We start from the raw sequence: 23672 nt of genomic DNA, 5'->3' as shown, positions 1-23672 counted from the left end.
CATGGAAAACAAAGGCACTTCACTAAAGAATTTCTCTATCTGAATAGAAAGAATATTTCCAATAATGCAGAAGACCCTGCGATGGCAGATTCTCTGAAGATAATCAGCACTGGTTGAGTGCAATCCGTCGGCTCATCTATTCTGTGCAAAGTCCTAGCCTACCGTGTAGACTGCGTGCAGATAATATCGTGGCAGCAGCCAAAAGTCTGGGAAAGCTAGAAAATGCAAACGGACACTATGTGTTGAGATTTTCCAATTCATAATAATAACGACGATGATGATAATTCATTACTTACAGATGCCTTGGCTCGAAAATACATCATGTGATCCTCACAACAATCTGCTGGGATGGGCTGGACAGGGCAGGGCAAGTATTCTTTTTACCACTTTGTAGATGAGGAGACTAAGTTCCTAGTCATTTCAGAAGCAACTTTTATCAAAACATGGTGGCAAATACTGTGTTCCCTCTCCACCTCGGTGTATCTATAGTTGTTCTATTCAGTTCCACCAGAGGTTTTATGGTGTGTTTTAATATCCATTGGACTACTCATCCTCTGTGGTTTTCATTTTCTATGCTTTTGTAGATGTTCTTGAATATTTATTTTTCATATCAATATTACTATCAACCTAATATTTTATAAGTCCTTTTTCCTCATTTTCTTTTTCTTTTCTTTTCTTTTCTTTTCATTTTTTTCTGGAGGGGAAAAGATCGTGTTAAATCTATAAACTGACTTAGGCACAATTGACATATTTATCATGTTGGATCTACCTGAGAACAAGGGATGCTTTTCCATTTGTTCAAATCTAATTTATCTTTTACAAAAGTTTTAGGCTTTTCTTCATAATAAATTTTACATATTAATTTAAGTTCATCGCTCTATATTTTATCTTCTTTGGGCTATTGTACGTGGTATTGTCTCTATTATTATACCATATGAATTATTGTTGTTGGGGCTTATGAAAGTGAATGATTTCTGTATGCTAATTCAATATCCTGCAACCTTACTAAATTATTCTGTTTGATTTACTTTTTTTCATTAAGGCTGTAATGATTTTCAGACAAACTACAATAATATCTGCAAACAAAGATTGTTTTGCTTCTTTTTTTCAGTTGTATCTTTGGTGTCTTTTGTTTCATTGCATTTTCTCTTCCATCAATCACAGTGTTAAATTATATAAGGAAGATAATAGCAAATCATGTGCTTTGTATATGGTTTAGTAAAAATACTTATATTGTTTCCCATTGAGGAGGATGCTACATGTAGTTCAAAGGTGTATTTATCTACCATTGTATTAAAACAATGCTGACTAAAAAAAAAATAAAAAAAATATATAACAATGCTAATTCTATTTTCTTGTGTATTTTTATTAGAGAGAAGTGTTGAATTATGCCAAAGGCTTTTTCAGGATGTGTGGAGATAATTATATAATTTTAACTCCCAGACTTACTAATAAAGTGATTTATATTATAGGTTTCTTTCTTTCTTTTTTTTTTTAAGATTTTATTTATTTATTCATGAGAGACACAGAGAGAGAGGCAGAGACACAGGCAGAGGGAGAAGCAGGCTCCACGCAATTAGCCCGATGGGAGACTGGATCCCGGATCTCTAGGATCAGGCCCTGGGCCGAAGGTGACACTAAACCACTGAGCCACAGGCTGTCCGAAATTATGGGTTTCTAACATGAAAATCTTCTAATCCCTGAGATAAATCAAACTTGACATTGGTATATTATTATTTTTAACGTGGTTTTGGATGTTAATTGCTAAAACTTTATCTAACTTTCCTTAATGATATTTATAGGTAACATTATCTATAATTTTTTGTAGTACCTTTATTAGGTTTAAGTATCAATGATATACTCACTTCCCCAAAGAGAAATTTTCCTTCACTTCCTATGCTCTGAAAAAATTCTTCTCACCTTGGGACAATCTGATATTTAAAGATTTGTTAGAATTTGCCTTAAAACCACGGGACATAAAGATTGGGAGCTATTCTTTGCTAACATTCTCTTTTTTCTGTAGCTATCAATTTGTTTAGACTTTCTGCCTGTAATGGTTTAGCTTTGATATTAGATTTAAAAATGACATTTAGTTAGAAAATTCTTACTTCTTATTTATAAGCTTTTATGAAGGCTTATAAAATAGGCTTATAAATCTTAAAATTCCTCGGTGTCAATGGTCATTTCCTCTTATAATTTCTTATTTGGGGGGATCCCTGGGTGGCTCAGCGGTTTAGTGCCTGTCTTCAGAACAGGGCGTGATCCTGGAGACCCGGGATCGAGTCCTATGTTGGGCTCCCTGCATGGAGCCTGCTTCTCCCTCTGCCTGTCTCTTTCTCTCTCTCTCTCTGCCTCTCATGAATAAATAAATAAAATCTTTTAAAATTTTTTCTTATTTTGTATATTTTTGTACTCCCTCTGTTTTATGAAGTTAGCTAGTGGTAGCTTTACTTTGTTGTATTTTCACAGAACAGGGTTTTATTTATTAGTTAGGGATACTTTCTTCGCATTTTCTGTCTAATTAAACTTTTTTTCTTTTTATCATTCCCTTTCTTATCTCTTTTTAATGCACTCAAATTATTGAACAATAAAAGGAAGCCTGCTATACCCTTAATTAAATTCACGCAACTGTTTACATCTACCCATTTGTTGTAAAATCTCTGTTTTTTTTTTTCTATCCAATTTGAAAGTAACTGATTCACTTTGTTCCTTTAGCCTTAAATATATCAGTGTATATTTCTTATTAACAAGATAATTTCTGACATTTCTACAGGGCAATTCTCAAAATTGAAATTTAGCATTGACATAATGCTATTATTTAAATTTATAATCTACAGTCCATATTCAGATTTCCTCACTAATTCCAGTACTGTTTGTTTTGTTTTGTTTTGTTTTTTGTTTTTTAGTTTTTGTTTCCCTCGAGGATGGAATCCTATCCAGGATTATATGTTATACTTAACTGCCATATATTTTTTTGATTTCCATTGCTCTGGAAAGATCTTTAGCTTTTCCTTTTCTTTCCTTCCATTGATACACTGATTTAAAAGTCCAGACCATTTATTTTGTAGAATGTTCCTCAATTTGGATTTGTCTTATGTTTCCCCTTAATTATATTCAAATGATGCATTTTTGTAGGAAGTACATCTGTCTTGGAATTGATAATGTTTGATCACTTAGTCATATGGTATCTGCCAGGATACTTCACTGTAAATTATTGTTTTTCCATTTGTTATTGAAAAGTAATCTTTGAGGGAAATTTTGACAATATGCAAATGTTTCAATCATTTTATAATTATTATCAATGCTTAAATTGACCTATATTTGGTCATTATGAACCCCGTCAAGTTCAATTCTTTGTTATTTTGATATATCCTCAGTATTCCTTGAGTACTTCTTGACTTTATTATACAAGAAGATATCTCAAGCTCATCTTATACATATTTTTTTCACCCCATCACGAAATGTGCCTTTACTAGAAGGAGTCCTAGTTCTTTTTAGTGAAGAATGGGGATAAGAAACAGATCTGAACAATAAGTGTATTTAATGCTACTGGGGTGTCATTGTTTCTAGACTTCCATACTGGATATATATATATATATATATATATATATATATATATATATATTCCTTGTACATGTGTGTATATTCCCATCTATTCATGTATATACAAATGAGTCTGTCTTTTGTATCAATACACATCTAGATACTAAGCATTCTGAGTTCATACTTATGTCTCCACTTTAAATCAACACTACAGAGTACATTCTAGTTTTCTTCCTTCTGACATTTGAAACTCTCTTTTCTAACAATGAGAAAACTGTTTCTCATTATCCTCAATATTATTTCCCATTTGCAAAAGACTTTTTCAGTGTTCTTCTTTTCTATGTGTTTGTATCAATTGACATAATTTTCAGAACATGGCATTTCCTTCAGAATATCCTTGCAATGACGATTCAATGGAGAGTCATTTTTTTCTCCTCTAATCTCTTCCCTTCTTCTAGGACTCCCGTATCTTTGATCATTGCCAGATATTATTTCTCAGAGGGCTGACAAAAACATCCTAGATTTTAGCATGATTGTCATGTAAAGCATGAAGAAGTTTTGCAGTTTTTATTATGTCATCTTTTGTTAACATATACTCTGCACAATCATCACTAAGCTTCTGGGATGTCAAATGCTAAAGCATCAATCTATTTGTCCTAAGTATCTGCAAATGACCTGCAGAATGACTTTAAAGTAATCGACTATTATTATTTTCTGTAGTTAACTTTCTTGGGGGAAGGAAATAATTTTACTACCACTCTTTATCCCCCACTGTGCCTAGCTCAGTGAGTAGCTCCTCAAAAGTCTTCTGCTGATTGCTTATATGTCCCCTTACTGATCTCCATTTAATTCAGCATCTCCCCAGGGCCTACTGCAATCTCATATTAGACAAGCTCCAGAGAGTAGAGAAACAATATAGTGTGTTATGTGTGTTTATACTGATAGCTTTCTATTTAAAATATGTATCTTGCAGGCAACAGTATGTATAGTAAAAAAATAAAAGGGAAAATATTGCTACTAATTCTACTTCTGTAACAAACTGACTTTCTTATTCCCTGATTGCCTTTCAACCATTATTGTTGGGCTCTAAAATTCTGCATACTTAAAATAACAGGTTGGTAAAAATTTCATATTCAGCATTAATTACATTTTAATAAGACATATTTGAATACCTGTTATGTGCATGGTATACAATGACAAGCCAAGCCCTGGCAATTTGTAGGGAACTTAAATCAACCATAGCACACTGAAGTGGCTGTGGAACACAGGTTACTAAAGATTGAAAAATATATGATGTAAAATACTGGATTTTTCTGTAATGAGTAACTCCCTTAAAATTGAGGCTGTGGAAATATGTATGCTAAGCATATTTTATTCATTTATGCATTTAGAGCAATTTGGAGAAAATGGAGCTCACAGATGGTGAAGAAATGACTTTGAAAACCTGGGTTGAAAATATTTTGAATCTGGCAATAGGCTAGATTAGAAGAAATTGAAGAAATAAAAGAAGACCACAAAATGAGTTAAATTTAATATGATCATTCTACTGGTTGATTATTATTGATTCTCTTTTCTTGAAGAAGACAATTTGGATCTCAATTGCAACATCTCAAAGGAGGAGTATGGGCAAGATGAATAATACCATAGTTCTTTTTCAATCTAGCATTCTAGGTTATACTGTATTGCTTGACTCTAAAAAATGTGGCCTACCGGAATAGGTGGATAAAATCAAATCCCAAGTAATCCAGTTTTATTTGGCATTTCATTTGGTGGCATTAAGCCTGAGTGCTTTCCACATTAAAAAATAATCTAATTATTATGTACAGAAAGGGGCATATTATTTGCATTCCAACTTAACACATAGCACAAATGTTCTCTATGCAAATGTACTAGTTTTAACACCGATTCTACTATGAAGTCTCCTTCATGTGCTTATTATGTCTTTTTATATTCAGCTGCATCTTGAATGTTTAATGGGAGGATAGTGGCATTTGAGTAGAAGGTATGGAAACACAAATTATTTTTGAAGTCTCTGTTACTGTTAAATATGGATACTTCCATTTAATAAAATATTTATATCTCCAGGAATCAAAAAATCGGGATTCAGTGTGACACATGCCAAATGCTTACAGGCTTGTTATAGATATAAGACTATTTACTGGTATACGTACAATGCAAAAATGACACTTATGCAAAAATTCATCACTAAAATTGACTGAGCACACCCTAAAGGTCATATAACATGTTAAGTAATTTTACTATGTAACAGTCCTGAAAAATTTGTGCTGCTCTAATTTGCAAATTAGAAAACAGAGAGCTAGTTAGATTTAAAAAATAACTTGGGATTCACATGTAGGAAGTGAATGATAGGTCTAAGCTTTACACACAGAACAGTCTGAATTCAAAACCCATATTAATTTAACATTGAGTTAAGTTTGGAACTTCCTTTCTTGCAAACGATGAAGGTCCTATTGGGGAAAGTACCTTCCAAAATTTTCTAGTTCATAGTAGAATGAATTACTCATGCACACACAGCACTAAAGATAAGGTTAATTTTGATCTGTTGATGAATTCAAATCATTCACTTTCAAAGACTTGAACAAGTTCTCCCTTCAAAAGCACTATCAATTTATTTAGTCATCATTCTTTTTTTTTAAGATTTTATTTATTTATTCATGAGAGAGAGAGAGAGAGAGAGACAGAGACACGGGCCGAGGGGAAGCAGGCTCCATGCAGGGAGCCCGACTTGGGACTCGATCCCGGGTCTCCAGGATCACACCCTGGGCAGAAGGCAACGCTAAACCGCTGAGGCACCGGGGCTGCCCTTTAGTCATCATTCTTGATGTTGTGTCACCATGTAGACATTTTAAAGTTTATTTAACACTGTCTGACTTGAGCCACATAAAAATCCTGTGACATAAGTAAATGATTAAGACCATCACTTAAGATAGGGTCTCAGAGAGGTGGAATCTAGTGCTTCTAGGTTTTCTGGAACCAAATGTAATGTTTTTTTCAACTGTGTCACACTTAGTGTCTATATTTTTAACAAACATGTTTAAAATTAGGGGGATTACATTTTTTTCTCACATAAAGTCATCTTTTTTTTTTTTTCTTTCTCTTTTTGTCTTAGTTCTAGAATTGCACCAAAGTTTATCTTCTTGACCTAAGGTCTTTCTGGCTCTTCTACGTAAACCACTGTCCCTATGCCTTGCAAGACCCTTTTCCCATTTATCTTTTCCTCAAGGAACCTCAGGTTTTATTATACCAAGTGTCAAACTTCTCTCCCCAGCTCTCCACAATGAGGGGGGACATCATGCCTAATTTATGTTATTACTCCATCAATCTTTTTGCTCCAACAAAGGTCACATTTCCAATGTTACATTTATCTGTGGAAGTATTTACTTAATTTTGTCTTTCCACTCCACGCCTGCTCATAAGCTTTATGACATTATCAGTCTCTACCATGTTCATTTTTAACCCCCATCCCCATAGCACTCAGTGCTTTGTTCAGCATTGGGCATCTGCTCAATACATATATCTGGAGTTGAACTGAATATAGTTACTTATTTCTAAAAGTATCTGAAGTGACTTAATTTGGCATGCAATGAGACTAAATCAATAGAGTTGATTTGGTTATCAATGAGATAATCTCACCAGGCAGCAATTTGAAAGAGGATTTTGCACGGTGTGTGTGTGTGGGGGGGGTTCGTAAGCAAGTGAAGTCTTTCAGTGTTGGTGCTCAGCTCTGCCTCAGGTATAAGAACGGAGGCCTTTGAAGCGATAGTTTTTTGTGTGTTTGTTTTAATTTTTGTCTTGTTTTCCTTTCATGTCTGCATGAACACAGAAGGATCTGGGACAATGAAAATAAAAGGGAACTTAGTTTCTTTTTGATTCCTCTAAGATACACATATTTGAGAATATAAGACAACAGAGAAATACCATCACTGAAGACAATAATATGGTATGCCATGTGGCAGAGGCTCAGCAGACAAGCCCCACAGTCTCCTGACTGGGCAGGAGTAAGAACTAACACTTCCCAGTAATAGACTCATATTGGACTACATGGGGAAACTATCCATGAATTCCCAGAAAAATAGGATGGAATTCTCAGAAGACTGAAGCCCATCACTTATTCAGAAAGGGGCTTTGAGTAATGGTACTCGTGGCAAAGTATTACCCACATGATCCACAGTTTAATTCAAATAGCAAGTGATGTATTACTACAGAAGCAAACTCCCCAGCATTGGTGGTATTAATCAGTGATATTGATGGACAGAGAATGTCTGAATTCCAAGAGACCTGACTTGAAATTCTGGTTCTGTGTGAACCCCTGATTAATCTCTCAGAATCTTAATGATCTCTAATCTTTACAATTAAGATAATGTCTTTAAGGGCATCCAGGGTGGCTCAGTGGTTTAGCATTGTCTTCAGCCCTGGGCATGATCCTGGAGACCCGGGATCCAGTTCCACGTGGGGCTCCCTGCGTGGAGCCTGCTTCTCCCTCTGCCTGTGTCTCTGTCTTTCTCTCTCTCTGTCTCTCATGAATAAGTAAATAAAATATTTTAAAAAAAGGATAATGTCTTTAATGTAATAATGACATTAACATCACTAAATGAAATAACAAATATTTCACATCTACTTTTTCATAGCACGTAACAGATAGTAATCCATAGGTCTAGTTTCCTTTCTGCCTTCTTATTTCTTTAATACTGGGTTTCCCTGACAGAACATTTTGTGGCATTTGCATTTATGGTGTTTATATTTAAATTACCATTTTAGTATGTAATAGAGCAAAATGTTTTTATGTGTATAACTCTAAAATTGAAAGAAGTTGAAACAAGCATTTGATAGATGAATTCAAATTCATAGCTGACTTTTAATTTTTCATAAAGTGTTTTCCAGCACAAATGCAAATTAAATGTGATTATTGTTATGCATTTATTTTTGACATTTTTACAAATCAATAATCAGCTATTTTTAAAAATGCCATTCATTTAGACAGGGTTGTGATAAGCATTGTATTTTGAAGCATTAATGTTTATAATAGACTGAAACAGACTGGTTACAGTATACATAACCGAGACTAAGAAAATAGCCACTTTGGGACAGTTACGTAAAGTATACAAAGGAATAGCCCATTCTTCCAAGGGTCATATGCTTGAACAACCTTAAATCTTTAGGACAAAACTGAAAATGAATATATAGAGAAAAACAAAGTAATTAGTATTATATCCATAACAGAATGTTTATAGCACAGAATTATGCCCTCTGTTATAGCTTCTTATTAAAAGTATTTTTTTCTGCTTTAAAAATTACATTCTTATGAAAATTATGTAGTGCAATGAAAAATTAAATTATATGATATCATTCACAGTCCCATAACACTGAACTATATTTCTTTTTTATGTATGTTTTTGTAAACTATAAAGTATCACAATTGCCAAACACAATAATTACAAACCTAGAATATCAAGTTTGATACGAGGTCACTGTTCAGGATTTAGTAATAATTGTTGGTATTCATTAACCACTCACTAGTGTTCTAAGCAATGATCTACAAACATATATTTTTATGTAATTTATATTACATATGCCACAAATAACCTATTGATGTGTTTACTAATACAGAGAAAATATCATGATAAATGTGGGGTTTTAAGATATTTTCTTAAAAAAAATATTTTCTTGAAAGTCAGACAATAATAATCTGTGGATTTCAGAATCAAATCCAAATATTTCCAAATCTAAAATCCATTTTCTTTTCAATATATAATGAGGGTAAAGATATTTTATTACTAGCCTCTCCTATATAGCATGTTTGACACACATTCAGAAATCATAAGCATTTAAAAAAGTGAGAAAATCTGATGGGGGAGAGGGGAATTCAACAAAGAAAATAACCCAGAGAAGCAAACCCAAAAATGGCCCAGATATTGAAATTATCAGAAGACATTTAAAATAACTGTGTTAAAACTTCTAAAGTATCTAGAGGAAGAAATTGGCATTATGAATGAAGAGATGGGTATTTTCAGGAAAGACATGGAGAAACTTAAATAAACATTTTAGAGGTAAAAATTAATATCAGGAATGAAGACTTCATGATATAAACAACAGAGTGGATAAAGCAAAAGAAAGAATCTGTGAACTTGAAGAGAGGCTGCTTGAAACTATCCTGAGACATTAATAATAATGGAGTAAAGTAAAATAAAATAGCATGCGTAAGACTTGTATGGGTAATACCAATTAGTCTAACACAACCATATTTGGAAATCTAAAAGAGAAGAGATGGTGGGGCGAATGACATTTTTGAAGACTGATGGCAAAGATAAAAGAAAGCTATTAACCAACATATTCGTTAAGATCATTGACCACTGAGTGTCATATAAAACAAGCACAAATCAGACAGGCATTCTATTTCTTCAACAACTGAAAATCAACAGGAAGTTTGTGACATTGTTATGTTTGTTCTGAAACCCTGAGATTCAAATAATTCATAGATCTCTTCACATGCAGTATTTCATATATAGAATTTATTATGTAGGTATTATTTATTTTGTATTACAAAAACCCAAGTTGCTGGAGCCTTGTCTGTTCTCAGTTTGCAGAGAAATGAGATTTCATAAGTCCTCCATTAATTCATGAAGAGTGTGTAAGTTGTACAAATGAAGAATTTGCCAAGAATTTATGAGCTAATGATATTAAAGAAATTAGGATGACTATTTTGCAGATTTGTTGAGAGCCACTGGCTTTAAACAGATGATTTCCTCACCTGACTTAAATAAAATTAATCAGAAATTGCAAGTATCATGAAAATGTATGCTAACAAAGTTCAAGAATTCAAAAAAGAAAAATCCGACACGCAAAATAAAATGGACTAATGTACAAAATATTATATTTGTATGTACTTGAGGGGAAGATTCATCATTAATTTTAAATACTTTAAAGAAGTATGATTTATTCAGGATTCTTTTGCTATATTACTAGAAAATTTAACATAACACTTATTTTTAAAGTTTGATCTGCAAAAAAATTTCTCTCTTGAATTATATTATTTGAAAATCAAATTCATTGGCATTTTGTGTTGGCATGTAAAAAAAGTAAAAAAAAAAAGTTTCTGGCAATTAAATAAAAAAGCAATACATATTTTTCTGTCAATTGTTACTTGATAATTATACAAATCTATTGTTAGTAGTGACTATCAGTAAAATGAAGACATTATTTATAAACACCTTATACAAAATTATAGCTGATTTAAGCATAAAATCAGCTATAAAGATATGTTCATGAATACAAACTCAAGTCTCTCAAAGAAAAATAATACAATATTTATTTTCCTTCTACTTCTATAAAGAAAATGTGATGGTTTACTTCACTAGGATTCATATAGACACACCCAAAGCCCCACTACTGTAAATCAAATTTGTAATTAAATATACTTTCTTATATGGACAATAATGAAGAAATCACAGAAATGTTGAATTATCTTATATTCTTTCTGATAACCTAAAAAAAAAAAAAAAAAACAAGCAGATCTGAGATTTTTATAGCTGACAAAGTTCTGAAGAGCTAAGAACTCAGATGAATAACTGAACTTCAGACAATGACAGTGTTAAGATACCATGCCAAAACATTATCTCTGGAGCTTAGCATGAAATGAAACTATAAATCAGTTGGAGGAACAAAGCAAATAAAATTACAAAAATTTTAAGAACTTGGTGTTTTTTCTGAGCCAAGTCAGTTTTCTTGGTTGTGGAAAACTACAACAGCGAATGGACCACAGATTTAAGAGTGTCTGATGTTATAGATTTTAAGATTTGGATAGAAATAAAATGCTCTTTGTTAAAGTTCAAATGACAGGTAATTTTCACCCAAATGAAAGGTTTAACCTAAATATGCTCCCTTGAGTCTGACTCTATAATTTAATATTCAGATTGAGACACTCCTGAGAGTGAAAGGTGACCCCGTTAATAAAGATTCCATAATGATTAGCACAAATCAACCTGAGCAAATCAAGACATATTGTTTCCCTGATTTTAATCCTAATAGTAATAACAGCTATAGTTACCTCTTGCTTACTGCTGTGGAAATTGCAAAGGGCACCATTTTATATCCATATTATGTTGTGTTCCAGGTGTCAGTAATTGCATAATATTCAATGTGAATGCTATTCCCTAGATTTGTTGACCTCATCCTTTTCTCTACCTCAACACTCTTAGAATGCTTTACATATTTTAAATTATTTGTTTTTCATAACAACTCAGAGGTACACAGTATTATTACACTCAGTTTACAGGTGAGAAAAAAGAGATAAAGAGCTAGAATTAGCCTATCTATAATTTCATCACTAGTTGGTGGTGGAGCTGGTTTGAACACAGGGAATTCATCACTCTGTCCCAGGCTTTTTATCATTAACCTATAGTTTTCCCCATTAGCACTTTTTTTCTCCAGTCTGACTTCCTCAACACTAAGTATAATGCTCTGAGGGTATAAACCCTTGGGGATCCAACATGCTTCCCAATAATTTGTTCCATTTAAAATATTCCCATTATATAAGCCAAAACATGCATGTGAATGACACAGAAGTGAATTGGGAATATTCCCAAAGAAAAGTTTGAAGGGAAAGACTGTGTTAAGTCAGAGGTTCGCTGCTTATAATTTGAATTTTCAAGCATACTGCATATTGTTAGAAATGCATTTATATGTTTATTATTCAATTTCTGTGAATTCCCAATCATTTAAAGATTCAAAACTTTTCTCCCTTGGCCTAATCGCTTAGGCGACAGAAGTTTGATCTAGGAGTCACCACCCAACCATCTAAACATGCTCGGCCAAAAAAATTCCTTTAAATGAGAAATTAAATCATTCTCAATTTTGATGTTATATCAAACGTGATGTAAAATAAGTAGTTTTCCTGAATCTACAATTTGAAAAATTAACATTGAAATATGTGTGTATGCTGTAATCACACCAAAACCCAAATATGCAAATCACCCAAGGGAAGAGTGGGTGCATAATGGGAAGAGAGTAGCAAGTGTAAAAGGAAGCCAATGAATACATTACATTTTAAATATTCATCATAAGGACGGCTTCCTTCTCTTTTTTTAGCTCCTAGTTACTCTAGAGTAGATGGAAAATGCAAAATGGATGTTGACATGATGAATATTAGAGTGTTACAAAGTATGTCAGTCTTAGGAAAAAGTGTTAATTTCCCAAACCATGTAGCATTATTTGGACTTAACAAAATTATCCGTCTGTCTCTCTATAGTACATTTTTCTTCTGATAAGGAACATTAATAATCTAGATATTTTATAGACGATAGACAAACAGATATAAACACATAGATATACAGATAATTGTTTTCTCCCTATATCAATATAAACCAAATCCATATTTCCACTTGTCCATTATTCAGCATGTGAAATATCTAAGTGAGCCATTTACCTTGTAGGTCTTGACTTGTCACCTCAGGATACAGCACACAGTAATCAAGCTCTGCTCCATGCAAGCAAAACAATAAAGTTTAAAACCTCAATGTTGCTGGTAGGAATGGGCAGGCAAATTAGCAGATAATTAAAGAGTAACAGTGGTCTTGTCTTTTAATAAATGACTTTTAGATTTGTTAGAAATTAATTAAAAGTTAATTAAGCATATGTGTAAAAAAAAAAAAAAAGAAGGAGGAGTAACTTAAAGGACTAGCAACAAAATACATAGTTCCCAAACAAGAGTGGGCAAAACAAAAAAAATTAGGAAAACTTTTATGAATCTAATAGGAAAAAAATTCAAAATAACTAAACAATAATAATAGTAATATGAATTACAGATTGCTTAATAATTTTTTTAAAATAAACATTTTTACATATTCAACATGTTTTAAGGACAATTTATAAAGTGAATAAAGTATGGATAAGACCTCAGTCATCCTTGTCTTGTCACTACTGGGTTGTGTGGCCTTAACCAATTCACTCCGTTTCAACATTCGTTTCCTAATGTTTCCACTAATTTCCAAAAGGAAATTAACAAATTTCTTAAATAAAAGAAAGAAAAGAAAAAAAATATATTTAATATCTAAATTATCACTGTAAAATTTCTCTAATAAGATGCCTAATAATCACCTCACCTTTTGGAACTCAAAAATACCTATCCCAATGTTTTTGGCCTAAAGATTGACATCCTATATCCAAAGAGTAAATCAAGAATTTTTTTTTTAATGGATTTATGTACAAAGAATACAAACTAGTGTGCTTGCTGATTCTTCCGTCTCTTAATTGGGGTAGATTCACAGCTTGGGGAAATAGGAATTAAACAACCAAGCCTGTGGTTGACCTACAGATGTTTTTTGATGGAGGAAAGGGGATTGGACACATCTCTGATAAGAAATGTTCTGAGAAGCAATCTCAGTTCCTTCGATGTGTCATGCAGTGACTGGCCTGGAAAAAGGACCCACCCTTTGTGGGTTTTATTCCCTGTAGCTGTGGCTCTTATCAGCAGTGACCAGGCATTGAGGAGTTGAGCTTCCAATGTATAAGCAACTCTCTCTACCTTTCAACTTACAGAACAGCTAAAAACCCATCATATGTTAACAATACAAACATAGCATTTGAAACTAAATTTAAACTACGGTACTGTGAATAACGTTGGCCACTAATAAGGCCCATCTATTTCAACAATTTTATAGCACAACCTGGTAATCAAAGAGATAAAGTTCTATAATAGATTGGCATTTGCTTGCAGGGTTCAGATCTTACAAAAATGAGAATTCTTCCTAGGGACTCCCACTGTAAGAATTATAAACAAGCAATAAAAACAAGATTGTAAAAAGTGAAGGTCCTACACACGTTAACTTCTGTACCCCTTTATGTATTACCTTGTTTTTTCCAGAGTGTTCTAGTCTTCTCTTCAATTTTTATTAGAAAGGACAATTTCCTAGACTGTTTCTTCCCTGGTAGGAGTTATTGTCAACACCAGCTGTCCTAAGTCTGAAGGTGTGATAAACTGTTTGTCAAAACAAAGATGTACATCTATCTTCAAATTAGAAATTCTGATACACTTACACTTTTAAAAATATATATATATTATTTAGTGACTTCTCAATGTATATTTTTAATGTGAATATATGTATATATTTGTATATGTTCACAATATGTCACATAGAAGGGTTCTAACTTCCTCAATGAGGCTACAATTCATGACAATGTCATATTGAACTGATTTTTCCTGTGTCTTTCTATAGTTTTTGAATAACAGATTGAACCAAAGGAGCTGCATGCTTACTAGCTATCTAGAATTACCTTTCCCTTCAGAAATAAAAATAATTTACTTTCATCATTGCAAATCTAAGCTACTTTCTTAGAGACTGAACCTCCTCTATAGCTGGTTTGAGTACGACATAAGGTATTACATATAAAAAGGATACAAATAGTGTTTGAAACTCTTATTATTCAGAGAGTTGTTAGTACAGATACCCACCCCTGCATCCTACCAAAGTGAAATTATGCTCCCCATGTTTTATGTTGACCTTTTATCCAGGGTTAGAAATAGAGATCAATGAAACCCAGGAAAGCAGTGCGATGTCTTCCAAACTGTTTATGTAAACCAATTCTCTGTTTAGATATTTTCTGCTAAATGGAAAACATATATTCAGGAAGATTCTATGGCAATGTAGTTTATTTTTATTCCTAATTAATATGCTAATTCCTTCTGGCAATTTTCCCTTCTAATGTCGATATAGAGCTACTTCATTATGAGCAAAGACTCTGGCATTGTAATGCAACTTTTAAACACCTATGAACAAAACTAATTCAGATGAAAGTTTATCTGGGGGTGAAAATAAATGAGAGCCCAACCAAATATGAACTCCAATATGTGCATAATTCTCCTTACAAATACTCTGGAGAAAACCCTTGAAGCATAATGCTCAGCAACTGTTTCTGGCTGTTTTTCTACTGCTTGTCATGCCATGTCTGCTTATTCATCAGCATCTCCATTCCAGGAAAACACAAGCTAATAAACAGAATTGCTCCAACAGCATCCTCATTGCCCTTGAGTGCAAACCACATTTAACAGACTGCTTCATATTTCTGAGCCTCATGCTTTGAGATGACATTACATGGGTATGGAATTTTCAGTGGCAAAGCAAAGTGCCCTCACACATCCACAGCAGGAAAGTACCTTTATTTACAGGGTCAGAGATTTGGCCACTAATCAGGTTCTGACATTTACTACCTCGATAGCCCCAAATTTTCCACTTCTAACTTTTTCTGTGTCATGGGATCACGGTCAGTACAGATCCTCTAAAAACAGCCATTATATTGGCTCCTCCAAAATTAGATTTATTTTACAGCCATTTCTTCTCACAGATAAGATCTTAAATACTAGCTTGTTACAATGAAAGTAATAAGAACTATGCTATTATTTAAATTTAGGGACTGCATCAAATAATTATGCTGGGGCTGAAGAAAACCCAGAAAGTTCAGTCAGAATAACCTATGAATAAAAGAATTAAATGTTATTTTCTCACATTTTATATATTACTTATATATTAAGATCTTAATAAAAGCTGATATTTAAAATATGACAAAGAACTATATAGGTATGTGTTTCTTTTGTTTTTCTGTTTTTGAAAATCATCTAGAGCTTAAGAATAAAACATAGACCCAGTTTTTCTCTTTGATAACTCCTTTAATAACTTAAGTTAAATTCTGAATAGTTATTTCTTCTGAACCCAAAAGCCACATGACTTAAAAGTAGATTTTCCCTCATTCTCCCCAAGCACGGTGTTCAAGGTAAAAGGTCCAGCAACTTATCTATCATATGTAAAGTTGCCCAGCAACTACCACTATCCACTACTATGGCGATGCTTCAATGAATCACTTTCAAGAACTACTATCCCATCAATTATTAAGATGACAATGAAGACAAAACATAAAATGTGGAGTCCCCAATGGGTAAAATGTTATTGAGATATTAAAAATCAAATTCAGTACAAAATCTCTCTCTCTGCCCATCAGTATTGTTATTTTTTTCCTATGATTTTATCTTTGAGGACATTCATATTCACCAATGTATCGAGACAGAGATCCATCATTTATTTTCCCCACAAATAGTCTGTGCTAAACAAGAATTAGTGGTCTCCTTATATAGTATCTTAGTAACATTCATCAAAACAAAAGGTACAAATTTTAATTCACCTTTTCATTATTTCAGGAGCCTTGAGAAAAAGACCTCTCACCTCATTTAAGCAATGTATATTTTATTTTTATATCTCCAGAAGGAATTTATTCTGATTTTCAATCATTTGGTCACTTGCTTCTTTGGTTTCTTAGTCTTTTAACTTCTCAATAGAGCTGCTTTCCAAGAAGTGGGCATGTAGAACAAAAGTACATGAAATAAAAAACAATTGCAGCTCATGTTCTTTGTCCTTGATAGAGCCAAATACCATCTGTAACCTGAGTAGTTAATAGTATAAACCTGGCACAGTCTAGGTCCTCCAAAAAGTCTCCCAGAATTTAGTATAGTTTCTTAATATCTCTGTTACTAATTATGCACAGAATGCTGTTTCTAATAAGAATGTTTTAGAAAACTGTACTTCATACTTAAAATTCTTGTACAAAGACATCATTATTTCAAAAAGGTAAAGACGTTCACATTATACCTGTCCTTTTTTTTTCTTGAAGATGAGGATTTATCGTGTTCACCATTGGGATTCAAAAACAGAAGTTTTATTGTGCATTATTTCTACTAGTAAAATGGAATAATAGAACTTGCTAATCATAAAGATGATACCCATATATTAATAGCTACTATTTATCGAGACCTTATAATTCCTGCAGTATGTCCTATTATCTCCATTTTATAAATGAGGAAATTGAGGCACGGTGATTTAAAAACTTGCCAAAAAATAAGATAAAATAAAAAATAAAAACTTGCCACAATCTCACAGCTTGATGAATGTCATGGTTTTGTAATATAAAAACTCAACCAGGCTGTGCTACATTTCCAAGAATTTACTTCCCTCTACGTTTCCTACCAGGATGAGCCACAAGAGACATTCTTACATGAAAATTAGAGGCATAAATGAATCATCAGCCAATTTTTTTTTTTTAGCTCATATGCATTGTCACTTATCAGTCAAGTGTGCCACAACTCTGTCTTTCACTAGATTCTTCTCAGCTTCTGGATTCCTAGGCCAGGTTTGTGTTTAGCTCCATGGTGGAGGGCCCCCATTTCTCCTGTAGACATCCATACCATCAACGTCAGAGACAGCAAGAATGAGTTTGTATCTTAACATCCGTATGTTAACTAATAAGTAGAAGATCTAGGCTTGAACCCAAGTACTTTTTCCCCAGCATTAGCATTCATAGTCTTTACCACTATGGAATAGCCATTCTCCTTAGCTGGGCACACAATAACCATAATTAAAAGCTACATTTCCTAGGTTCTTTTTCATTCATGTGATGCCTTGTTCTGGACAAAACCTCTCTTACAGGATAACTGGCAAATTCGATCTTTCAGTTGTTCTCCACCTGAGATGTGAAAACGATCATCTTGAAACACAAGGATCAAGGCCACCCCTTGGCAATGGAAGAGGAATTAGCAGGGATGAACCTGGAATCCAAAGGATTTCATGAAGCATGACACCAAAGTAGTCCAGAACCATCTACCTTTGGATTGTTATAAAAGGAGAAATAGGCTCCTATCTTGCTAAAACCACCTTCATTTTGGGTCTTTGTTACGTGCAGTGAATCCTCATCTTTGGATAAAGTGCTCTCTTAGCTTTGTTTCCACCATTTGTAAGATGGGATAGTGATATTACCTATCCCTAGAGTTGGGGTGTGAGGATTCAAATAGAAAATACATGTGAATTGCTTAGCACATTGCCCAACACTTAGTAGATGGCTGAAATGTGTGCCGCACCAAAATAAGAAAGTAAGCTTAGAATCCACACCAAATAGAGAATCCAATGCAAGACGGAAAAGAAACAAAAATCCCTCCATTTTACTTATGAGAAAACTGTTCTAAGTATTTTAAGTAACACCTCAAGTAAAGTAAAAGTCAGAATTAAACCTTAATTTCAAATCCTAAACCCTTGCTATATTGCTTTTCAAATATAAAATATAAAGTTTAAACAAGGAAGATGAGATCCTGAACCAAGAAAACCAGGAGGGACAGTAAGAAAGAATTATGTGACAAGTCATAGAATGATTGGGAGGGAAAAGAAATTTATTAGAAATAAAATATGCTGTTTTGTATAAAGTTTGCTTTTTATTTATTTTTTTAAAGTTTGCTTTTTATTGAAAAATAATTTTTAAATCAGCTCTGCAGCCAAAATTGGGCTTGAACTCACGAACCCGCATTCAACTCGTATGCTCTTCTGACCGAGCCAGCCAGTTGCCTTTGTTTTTTTAAAAATCAGTTTGCTTTCTAAAAAGTATGCAGCCATTTACTTCCTTGCAAAAGTAAATTATTTTCAATTAAAAGAAAGATTCAATGCTATAAAGAAACAAAAAAGTTAAGAGTTTGCCAAAACAATGGAATAAACTTTCATTGAGAAAATATCTTAGAGCAGATATTTTACCAGAAAATGGCTTGGCATTCCACCATTTGCCATAAGAAATGAGAGTAAAATTTTGTGTAATTAAAAAGGTCAACATAGAACTTATTAAAAAGAAAAAAAATTCTTTTTGTTATTCCCTTTTTCCCTGTTTTTGGTGAGTTGAAAATGAATATTAATTTTATCTCTATAAAAGATGGTTTTTGTGAAAGTAAGAAAACAGATTCCAGGTCTTTATCCCCCAACACACAATGCTTTTATTTTGAAAAATCATGGTAGCTTTCCTCTGAATTCAGATAAATCATGTACTGTCTCTGAAATGTTCTCTCATATCTTACAAACTCTTTAAGTTGAAAATGTAAAAATAGAAACTTGTGGTATCAGTAAACACTCAAAAGCTTTTCCAAATAAGTGTGCCCCTTGGGCATGGTCCACAATTATGAGTGGCACTTTGTGTCTTGTAAAACAATAACCACGTAAAACGATATACAGGGTGTAGGATAATTGCTTTCCAAGGATCACAGACCAGGATAGCTTAATGCTCCCTGAATAAGAGTTTGAAAGAATCACACCTTATGTTCTTGTCACTGAGTAGAAATATATTTATTCTCATGGAGCTCTTTTACATTTCCATGCATGCTCTTTAGCTTCTAGAAGACCTCTGTCACCAGCCTGCTGCTAGACAACAGCTCCAGATCTCTCAGCTCTGCCCTGGAAACTAACAGAGATCATAAAATTGAGCTTTTATCAATTTCCCTCTTGAATGTGGTGAGTCTCTAAGAACCTGGACCCTTAAATCTAAACCACTTGGTGATGCCTCAGCATGAGAGCTTTGATCCATTCGTTAGAATTGCTCACATGATAAAATGAAAAGTGCTATAGAAATATTGGTACTAGCGGATCCCTGTCCTCCTCACTGATGGAATACACGTGATGAAATAAACTGATTCTAAGCAAAAGGAATACACGTGATGAAATAAACTGATTCTAAGCAAAAGTCCCATAGGATTTCAAATTAGTAAGTTCTTAGAAGCTCAGTGAATTTTTTTTTGGAAAAAATACATAAATACTGCCCGATGCCACTGCTTTAACAGCACTTTTTTGTCACTAAAGATAACCCCTGAGGCTCGTTTATTGCTATACCTTATTGGCTCAGCAAAGAAATCCTAGCTCTGCTATTAACATTTTAATAGTTAAGAGCCTGTATATTGAGACAATACATTGAATATTCAGAACATACACGGAAACCAAGTTTATGAAGATAGGATAATAGGAAACAAAAAATGGGAAATGTATATAATTCAGAAAAATCTTATGCACATTCTGAAAGCCCATGTATTCTTTCCAGAGCATATAAAACTAACTGAAATAAAGATATTGTGGTGTCATCCCCCTGCATGTTTACTTATGTACTATAGAGACTTGGGTAATTAGAGAAGAGGGAGTTATTCAAATAATAAGAAAGTATAAGTGATAACACTACAGGCCTTAAACACCAGGCAGTATGGTTCTTCTGATAGTGGCTGAGGAATAGGCTCTGGGGCAAGGCTGGGGAGGCTTCGGGGCTTGGACCTTGCAGTAGACAGCATCTTCGGTTACTCAACAGCTGAGGGCCATGACAACCATCTGGGAAAGAGGAAGGGTCCACTCAAGATGGGGCCTTCGGCTGGCCTGAGGAGGAACGTTCATTGACGTAAGATGGGAGAGTGGAAACTGAAGAGAGCACAGGACCCTCAGAAGGGCTTGAGATCTCAGATCACCTTGAAAACTGAGACAGCTGGAAAGGAGCCAGAGCCAAGTTCCCAACGTACCAGGGGCATCTGTTTACTGGCACCAGTAGATAAAAGCAAGAGTGCGTTGGAATGGGTAGGTGAGCCGGGCCACATGAACATGGCATATTGTACTTCAAATTGATCTAAGAAGTAGATAAGAGGGAAGGGACCAAAGTCCCAGTCCTACCCACTCTATCTCATTATTATTATTTTTTTCCACTCCATCTCATTAACAAAGAAGACAGCAGGAAACTGTCACACCCAATGGGAGAGGAGTAGAAACCTATGAGCTCTCACACACTTCACAGGACGAAGTGCTAAAGAAAGCCTGAAAATAACCCATGATTAACAAAAAGTAGTGGAATAGCAGTAGAAAACATTCTAGCAGAAATGTAGAAGGCGAGGACAACCTCAAATGCAAAACTGAGATGAGCATAAACCAGAAAGTCTTCCCTTAATCGAGCTGGTTACGAAATTTCACCCATTTTCCGGTGAAGTGGAATTGAAAATGAGCATCGAAACAAATAGCCTATTTACTGTGAGCCGTCATGTATTTATATACATAATAAACACTGAGTAGTACACATTGTGAAAGGTGGATTCAACTCTCATAGCAAATCCTTCGTCTTCATCAACAGGTTCCAAGAGGAATATAAGCTGCCAGATATTGCTTTCCTGTGCATTTACTTATTTATTTATTTTAAGATTGTATTTATTTATTTAAGAGAGAGAAAGTGAGTGAGAGAGAGAGCGTGAGCAAGGGGAGGGGCGGAGGGACAAGATGTGAGGCTCCATCCCAGGACCCCGGGATTGTGACCTGAGCCAAAGACAAACACTTAACCGAGTGAGCCACCCAGGCGCCCCACTTTATTGTGTATTTGTATCCCAGTTCATTCTAAAAAAGAAAAAAATGTGCTATTTTAATGTTGAGTGGATGTTTTTTATAGAGAGAAACCAACAGTGGTTGGTCACTAACCATTTGCAGCAAATAGTGTGAAAAAATATGCAAATTTCCCACTTACAAATGTTTATTATGATGAATTTTGATCATGTTTGAGTGTGATACATACATATATGCAGTTGACGTAGAATTAGCTTAAACCTACTTACCCACTTCAAACCTAATTTTGCAATCTTTACTGGGACTTTCTGCTCTCTCCCCTAGAGAAACTGGTGACTCCGTTAGGTAGACAGAGTGCCTGGCATACATGATTCTGGATTCTCTGCTTATCCACTTTTCTGGACTCTCCGTTGTTCTTAGTCCACACCTGATTTTGAGCGAGTGACAGCTTTCTGCATCAAGTTGTTTACTAACAATTACATCGAAAATTACATCGTTGTCAGCACTGGTTCAGTCTTAGATTGCAGCCTAATCACCAACTCAGGTGTAAGAGAGCTTTGTTTCATCAGCGTGCCTAGGAAAAAAGCCTGATGGTAGCTACTTGGAAGTGGCAACCTGCATTTTTGTGAAGATCTGCTCATCTTTCTCTGAAATATCTGCTCGGTCCTGTGCCTTTTTTGCTTTCCAGATGCCTGCTATCTTTCCAAAGCAGACTTCGAGGTGGGCAGAGGTGGGCAGAGGTACCCTAGTTTATACCTGGCTCATGTCAGCAGCAAGACGGACATACAGATTGTAGATAAATTGGAAATGACCCCCAAATAGGCAGTCAAGGACGCCCTGAAATACCCTGGAGTTCGTTTTTATCTGCCACTGGAGGTATTCATATTTAACCATGTCAAGCTCATGAGTATTCGGGTACACGGGAGTTATAGGATGCTCTTGCCCCGATGGAGAGAGGACACACTTGCAACATTACACCGTCACAGCGTTGGGTGTGAGCCACCCAGGACTCAACAAAGACCAGTGTAAAACAATTGGTAGGTGGGTCTGGAATTTCTTGCACAGGTTTCTAAGCTTGTATAGGAGCTCACAAGCAGACTTAACATTTGTCTGGATTCTATTTCTTTCTATCTATCTGATCCCTGTGCATCTCCATTTCGCCTGGAAGAATGACCTGGTTAAATTTCCATTGCTTGACCCAATGATTGCACAGAACCCACTCTCTGAGCCCGTTACCACACTTATGGTTCCATTGAATCAGGTTATGAGTGTCCCACGTGTTGAGAAATGCAACTGATATTTCATCACTGTTCATTACTTCTTAGCAGTATTTGAAATTATAGAATATCCCTTCTGCTTGAAAGACTTTCTTACGTAGCTTCTTGGTCATCATTCTTTCCTCTCTTTTCTCAAAACTGTTTTCTGGCCCTTTTTCCATCTTTTTTGCATGTTTAGCCTTTTTAGCTTCTGTTTACTCAAGCTCAAACGTATTTGATAAGATCCTTCCCTTCTCATTATATACTCTCTCCCTAGGCGATCTTATCTTTGTTCAAGGCTTAAGTCACCACCTATATATAGATCACTTCTGAATAGAAATGTTCACCCCAGAGCTCACTTTTGAGCTTTAGCTACATTCCTCTGACTGTCTCCTTGACATCTCCACGCGAGTGTTTCAGAAGCCCTGGGAAAGAACGCACCTTAAATAGAACTTCCACTTTTTATGCCTGTCTTTTTCTATTATTTTCTACTTCATTATCACAACACACAAGCAAGGTATTTGACTCATCTTTGACACCACTTTTATATAAGCCGGTGCTGAGTCTTAACCGATTTTACCTTCCGAACATATTTAATAAGTTTTCCCAGCTCTCTCTAACTGGTACAGCTCTTAACTTCCTATTTTTATAAACTTCATTACAGTCTATGACTGGGATGTATTACAGTTTTTCTAGTCATTCCCCTTTT

This window comes from Canis aureus, chromosome 23 (assembly GCF_053574225.1).
Source record: "Canis aureus isolate CA01 chromosome 23, VMU_Caureus_v.1.0, whole genome shotgun sequence".
Taxonomy (NCBI): Eukaryota; Metazoa; Chordata; class Mammalia; order Carnivora; family Canidae; genus Canis; species Canis aureus.
Note: the sequence above shows the minus strand (reverse complement) of the source record.